Source organism: Rhinopithecus bieti, unplaced genomic scaffold (genome assembly GCF_001698545.2).
Source record: "Rhinopithecus bieti isolate Rb0 unplaced genomic scaffold, ASM169854v2 scaffold_41257, whole genome shotgun sequence".
In the NCBI taxonomy this organism is placed as follows: domain Eukaryota; kingdom Metazoa; phylum Chordata; class Mammalia; order Primates; family Cercopithecidae; genus Rhinopithecus; species Rhinopithecus bieti.
The window spans coordinates 175701-183639 of NW_016816833.1; positions in this window are offsets into that span (position 1 = coordinate 175701).

Consider the following 7939-nt stretch of genomic DNA (forward strand, 5'->3'; position numbering starts at 1 on the left):
TTTAAAAGGTAATTCAAGATACAATTGCTCTTTCTGAAAAATTTGCTCTCTTAGGCAGACTGCCATTATCAACAGTAGTAGGTAAATATTCACTGTAAAGTAACTGTGTTTTTTCCCTCAAGCCAACATATGAAGTTAATTTATGATATTAATGACCACAGTAAATACATGAATATCATTTACTATATTTTTTTAGAGAAAGAAAAATTAGTTTTTTGTCATAAAGTGTATTTTTTTTTTTTTTTTTAGAGCTTGAGAAAACACTCTGTTTTTTTCCTTTTCAGCTTTTATTTTAGACTCAGGGTACACGGGCAGGTTTGCTACCTGGGTATATTGCATGATGCTGAGGTTTGGGGTATAAATGACCCCCTCACTGAGGTACTGAGCATAGTAACCAACATTTAGTTTTTCAACTCTTGTTCCTCTCCCTCCCTTCCCTCTCTAGTCATCCCCAGTGTCTACCGTTCCCATCTTTATGTCCATGAGCACCCAATGTTTAGCTCCCACTTATAAGTGAGAACATGCAGTATTTGGTTTTCTGTTCTTGTACTAATTCACTTAAGATAATGGCCTCCAGCTTCATCCATGTTGCTGCATGGATGAACGTGACTTTGTTCTTTTTTATGGTTGTGTAGTATTATATGGTGTATATGTACCACATTTTCTTTATCCAACCCACTGCTTTTGGGCACCCTAGGTTGATTCCATGTCTTTGCTATTGTGAATAGTGCTGTGATGAACATATACACATGCATGTGTCTTTTTGGTAGAACAATTTGTTTTCTTTTGGGTATATATCCAGTAATGGGATTGCTCATTCAAATGGTAGTTTGCTTTAAGTTCTTTGAGAAATCTCCAAGCTGCTTTCCACAATGGCTGAACTAATTTACATTCCCACCAACAGAGTATAAGCATTCCCTTTGCTCCACAGCCTCACCAACACCTGTTGTTTTTTCACTTTTTAATAATAACCATTCTGACTGGTGTGAGAATGGTATCTCATTGTGGTTTTGATTTGCATTTCTCTGATGATTAGTCATGATGAGCATTTTTCATGTTTCTTGGCTACTTATATGTCTTCTTTTGAGAAGTGCCTGTTCATGTCCTTTGCTTACTTTTTAATGGGGCTGTTTTTTGCTTGTTCAATTGTTTCAGTTCCTTGTAGATTCTGGATATTAGACCTTTGTTGGATGCACAATTTGCAAATATTTTCTCCCATTCTGTAGGCTGTCTATTTACTCTGTTGATAGTTTCATTTGCTGTGCAGAAGCTCTTTAGTTTAATTAGGTCCCATCTGTCAATTTTTGTTTTTGTTGCAATTGCTTTTTAGGACTTAGTCATAAATTCTTTCTCAACATTGATGTCCAGAATGGTGTTTCTGAAGTTTTCTTCTAGGATTTTTAGTTTGAGGTATTACATTTAAATCACAGTGTAATTTGTTAGTGTAACTTAACTACTGTATTCTTGATTCACCTGGGCCTTAGGTATCATAATAAGCAAGTCCATGAAAGAATATGCTTTGAATTGCTAATTAGATCATTAGCAATCTATTTTCAAAATAAGAAGCCCCAACTGTATTACTCTGAGGCCACAGATGGCCTATTTTTGTCATCAAACCTCAAAGTATATTTTCCCATGGAATGTTAAATATTTTCTTTACAAATGACCAGGCTTTTAGAAATTTCCTTTGTAACTCTGTAGTAATATGTCAATATATACAAGTGTCTGAAAGTCCCTTTGATGTTCAAAAACTGTCATATCACCTATCCTTGGAATCTGAAAGTAAGGTTACATAGGGAACCACCAGTGTTCTAAGTCCGTTCCTTACTCTCCAGCCTCCAAAATGATTAAATTCTAAGTTTTGTTTATTCAGGTGCCTCAAGCCTGAGTCTCAGCTTAATCACTTTCTCCCAGAAGCTTTTCCTGACTCCAACAAAGGTTAGCTACCTCCTCATATGCCCTCACAGCTTGTGCTTTAAGGTAAGTATGGCTTTAACTGTAATCTCTGATAGAATGTAAATGCTAAGATTCAGGATTAGTTCAGTCTTGTTTACCACTAGAATCCCCAGGTTCTAGCATAGTGCTAGGAATTCAATACATACTAGAACGCCTTGCTCATTCTACCTGACCCCTTTCGCAGCATTTGTTATTCTAGAAGACTTTCTACTTCTCCTTCCTGAAAGCTCCCCTCTCTCACTGTGGCACACTCTCCTCTTGTGCGACTCCCACCATTTTCACTGGTCTTCCAGTGGCTTCTTTCCTTCCGCCTTACCTTTATACTCAACCTCTACATTCCATCCTAGTCTATCTTCTCTGGGCCAAACATGGCAGGCACTTAATATGGGTGGAATGAAGGAATAAAATAATGTCATGCTTCAGACTCTCCTTGAGAAATGCTACTCATCTCAATGATTATGTTAAACTGATAAGGTCTAAATATTCCCAAAACTACACTTCTCATCTGGACAACAAACCTGTATCTCTAACAGCCCCCTTATGTCAATATGTTCATAACTAAATTTAGGATGTCCAATTAAACATAGCAGATTAATCATACAGAATTATCTCCTTTCCCACTCCAATCTCTGCTAAGATGATGGCAAAGAAATTTCTTTTAAGAAAAAAAGTACAAATCCACAAGGGCAAACAGAAGAGAATACAATAGTTAACCACGGATTCCTATAAGTTTTGGGATGGTGCAAAGAGGATAGAGGTGAAACAACTGACTTTGGAGAGTACTAGAGTTAGGAGAGTATGGATGTAGTTTTTTTCCTCATCTTTAAGGACATTAATGATAGTTGCAATTTTTTTTTTCCTTCTTTCTTAATTGGCTCTGTTTCTTCTGAGTGACTTTTGTTCTTTTTCTCCTTTACTGTTTAAAGGTTTCTAAATGCTGAAATAAATACAACAACAACAACAACAAAAACTCAGCCTGTAGAATCCTGGAAGGGCTCAGCATAGGGGAGCACTAGATACTAAGGAGAATGAAGCTTATACACTAACTAGCTAGACTGAAAACATAGGAAGTGACAGTTTACCAAGAAATGAACTATGATATACAGAACTACATTCCCAGCTCCAACTCAGGAATGCTGGAAGCTAGGCTTATATCTCTCCGGAAGATTAGAAGATCCTTCTCTGAGAAAATGAACAGCCTAAGGGGTAAAGACTTCCAGGTATTTGGAAGTCTACCCACAACAGTAAAAAAATCCACCATCAACAAGCCCTACCTATGCCCACATAGCTTCTATTCAGCCTTTTAATGCCCTATTCTTAAATAGGAACAGACAGGAATTCATATTACGAATATAAATGTCAGACAAAGATTAACAAATGTTTGAGGAAAGCCTCTAATAAAATCTCAGAAAAAGAAAACATGAAGAAAAAAAAGGCATCTGGAAGAAACAGAGCCAATTAAGAAAAAAAATTGCAACTAATGTCCTTAGAGATGAGAAAAGATATTGCACCCATAAAGTAAGTATAGGAGGCTATGAAAAAGGAATAAACAGAAAAGAATGTTTGGAATTTAAAATAAGGTAGCCATAAAAAATTATTCAAGAATTAGAAAATAACATGAAGGACATCTCACAGAAAGTGGTCCCCTCACCAGGGTAGGGGAAAAAAAGTAAGACAGGAGAAAAATATTTCCTTTTAAATTATTAGAGAATTAATTCAGGAAGACTAGTAATCGCCTAACAGGATTCTAGAAAAAAGGGACCACAGAATATTATGAGAGGAAATTATCAAAGAAATAATACAATAAGACATTCCCTTGGGAACAAGACTGTGAGGCAGTGAGAAATAAAGCAAAATGCTCCTGTTTTCCATCAAACAACATTTGGTACTATTTGAATTTTAAACTATGTGCATATATTACTTTGATAAACAATTTGAAAGGGAAAAAAAAATCCTCAGATTCTTACCCCCAAAGCTGTCATTCCTTTCTGTATTCCCTTTCTCTGCTAATATTATCACCCGTTAGCTCCAAAACAGCCCTTTACGTTTTCTTTTTTTTTTTTTTTTTTGAGACAAGGTCTCGCTCTTCACCCAGACTGGAGTGCAGTGGCATGATCACAGTTCACTGGAGCTTTGACTTCCTGAGCTCAAACAATCCCCCCACCTCAGCCTCTTGAGTAGCTGAAACTATAGGCACAAGCCACCATGCCAAGCTAATTTTTAAATTTTTTGTAGAGATGGGGTCTCCCTATGTTGTCCAGGCTGGTCTTAAACTCCTGGGCTCAAGTGATCCTCCCACCTCAGCCTCCCAAAGTGCTGGGATTATAGGCATAAGCAACCACACCTGGCGTAAGTTCTACTTCTGATGGATCTTTCACACATTTCTTCTCTTCAACCCTACTACCCTCATTGGATCCTCAATCACCTCTTCCTGGAATGTTCCATAATGTCATTACCGGTAGCTCTGTCTTTGGTCTCTGTCCCTCAAAACCATCTTGCTATGGCCATGCTTTTAAAAGTTTTTCATGTCTGCAATGGACTCCTGAGAACAGTTTTTTATCCCTTTGTAGCCTCCAACCTCCAGGGGCTTGTAGTTGGTATGTAGGAAGGCGTCTTCCCTACCCATCCTGTTCCCCACCGGCACCTCCAAACCACTTCATCTCCTTCCTCCTTCAAAACCTTCCACTCTTCTGAAGATTTTTCCATCTGACCATATTAGCCAATATTGCTCCTTTTGACTATCATCTGGCTAGCCAGTTACTCTGGTTTGCTGAAATTCTAGCACCCAGCTTGCCATCTTCCTCTACCACAACTTCGATCACAACCTTGGCTATTTCAATATTCACATTAAAAAGTTACTTCCATACTTTTTGTTTTTTAGAGCAGGATCTCACTGTGTTGCCAGGGTGGAGTGCAGTGGCTATTCATAGGTGCAATCACAGTGCACGGCAACTCCAGCTCCTGGCCTCAAGTGATCCTCCTGACTCAGCCTCCTGAGTAGCTGGGACTGTAAGTGCTGGCCACTGCACCTGGCTCTGGCCTCTAACATTCTTAATTTCTTCAACTTCGTTGTTATGTTCCATCTGGGCCACTCACGGCCATGGTCATACTCTGGTTCTTGTCATCAATATCCTGACCAAAAGCCCCTATCTCTCTAGCTTCCCTCAAGCACCCCCTACGCAACCTCAAAACAGCACAGGAAATCTACGGAAGACCCCTTCCTCACCACCTGTGTTAAGTAATATGTTTCAGTACTATAATCACTCCCTTGAGAACACTTCAACTGCTTTGTTCCTTTTTCCCTCCATCCTACTTGTCCAACCCCAATTATAAGTGAATCTCAGTCTACATCTAATTAGCCAAATTTTTCTCCAGAAATAAAGAGAAACATGACAGAACTTCACTAATTGGTCTTTATGGCCAAAATTATCAAATGGCAAACAATATTGCCCATCAGTCTCAGTAATCTCTCTGGCAAATTTTCTTTTCCAAAATGCTTACTTTTCTATTACCTTTTCCTTTTCCTCAAACTTGGAACATCCTATTCTATCCCTCTGCTGATGATCTTGCCTTCCCTTCACACCTCACTGAGAAACAAGAAGTGATTTGACAAGAACTGTCTGTCTTGTCTTCCTGCCACCAAAACTATCACTCCAGCCACATCAGAACCTATATGTACAATTTGTTCTCCCTGTGAATAGAAATTTCCTTGCTTCTATATAAACCAGCATTTTTGCTATTTAAGAACTGCATTCCTAAAATCACCCCTAATCTCTCCTAAATCTTCAGGTCCCCTCTTTCAATTGGATCATTACCAGCCTCAGAGAAGCATATTCAGTTATCAACCGGCTTAAGCAAAACAAACAGAAAATGTCCTTGACCCTTATGCTCTCTTTCAGCTCCTATCCCACCCTTTTTTTTTTTTTAGACAGAGTTTTGCTCTGTCGCTTGGGCTGGAGTGCAGTGGTGTGATCTCAGCTCACTGCAACCTCCACCTCCCGGGGTCGAGCAATTCTCCTGCCTCAACCTCCCAAGTAGCTGGGATTACAGGTTCCTGGCACCACGCCCAGCTAATTTTTGTATTTTTAGTAGAGATGGGGTTTCGCCATGTTGGCCAGGTTGGTCTCAAACTCCTGACCTCAGATGATTCTCTCATCTTGGCCTCCCAAAGTGCTGGGATTACAGGCATGAGCCACTGCGTCTGGCCCCATCCCACTTTTCTTCTCTTCTTCACTATAAAACGTTTCCAGAATGTCTTTAGGTATGGGCTCGTTCTCACCTTCCATTCTCTCCAGCCTATTTGATTGTAGTTTTATACCTGTTTTTCTTATCATATATATTATATAGGAGAGAAAACACAGTTATTAAGTTTGAGCTTTGACCTCATGGGTTCTAATCCATGTTCTGTGATTTACTAGGTATAAAAGCAATGTAACTTCTTTGTGCCTCAGTTTCCCCAATTATAAAACGAGGATAATAAAAGTAACTATCTCATAGGGCTGTTGTGAGGATTAAAATAGCACATATAAAAGCACAAGAATACCAGTCATATAGAAATTGTTCAAGACATGCTTGCCATTGTAGTCAACAATGACCCTCCTTCATCTTATGAAATCCAACAATGAAGGCTCCTCTCTCTCAAGCAGCACTGGACAGAGTCCACACCTCACTTCTACTCATGGATTCTGTGACATCCTACTCTATTGGGTTTCCTTCTACTTCACTGGCTGCATATTTTCAGGATCCTTGCTGGCTGCTTAATCTGTAAATATTGGAATACTCAGCCTTCCCTTTTTACTATCTAAACTCTTCCGAGGTAACCTGATCAAGTCCCGCTCTTTTAAATACCATGTATGTGCTGATGTTGCTCAAATTTGTATCTCCTATCCTGGCTCTCCTCAGAGCATCATATATTTAACCATCTCTACCAGGTTATTAAGTTGGTATCGTAAACCTAACAAATCTAGGAAAGAATTCTTAAAGACTTTCCTCTCCCTATCTCGGCCCATACATCTGCTCTTCTCAATCTTCTTATTTCTGGTATAGTATCATCATTCACTTAGTATTCAGGCCAAAACACTAGTCATATCTCATTTTTCCTCCTTCTCTCAATCTGACATCCAAATGTTAGTGGTCCTGTTTGTTCCACCTCCAAAATAAATCCCACATTTATCTCTACTTCTTACCATGTCACTGCTGTCATTTTAATCCAAGCTATCATGACTTCTCTGCTGGATACTGCAAAGTCGTCCTAATGGGTCTCATTGCTGCCATTCTTTGCCCCCAACAGGCCAGCTTCCTCAGAGCAGCCATAGTAATCTCAAAGGATAAACCAGATTTTATCAATTGCCTGCTTAAAATCTTCCAGACACTTCCTATTACGATTAGAATAAAATTCAAACTAGTGAACTCAGTATACATATGAATGATTAATGACTGAATGACTGTAAAGACTTACTAGGATTATAGTTATAGCTGAAAGTTAATCTACTCTGTAGAATTGGTTTGTAAGATATAACAACTGTATCTAAAACCCTCACAAATTCAGGAATATGTATGCCATATGTTTCTTATAAACAAGATTATTGCTACCCAGGCAAACTCTATGTTCTCTCTATATAGGTGAATTTGCTCAAGTAGAATGATCATCTGGAAGTTTCACTGTATCTGACAGGTTCTGAGAAGTATGCTCATGCCTCTAAATCTCAGCAACATTTAGGCCCACTGAATCCTACTGATTCCCAGTAAACTGTTCTCTGCTTAGAAGTAAATTTTCCTAGACTTCTGATGACATGAATACCCTTCAAAGAGTGTGTTGCTGTTTTCTTGCATTGACCAACACCACCGCAGATCACCAGAAACTTGGCAGATGACTCATCTGACAGAAACATGGAATATATTCTAAATAGAAGTCACTTTTAAATGAACTGGTTGAGTCTTATACTGCCACAATAAATTTTCATGTCTTGATCATCCTCTAAAA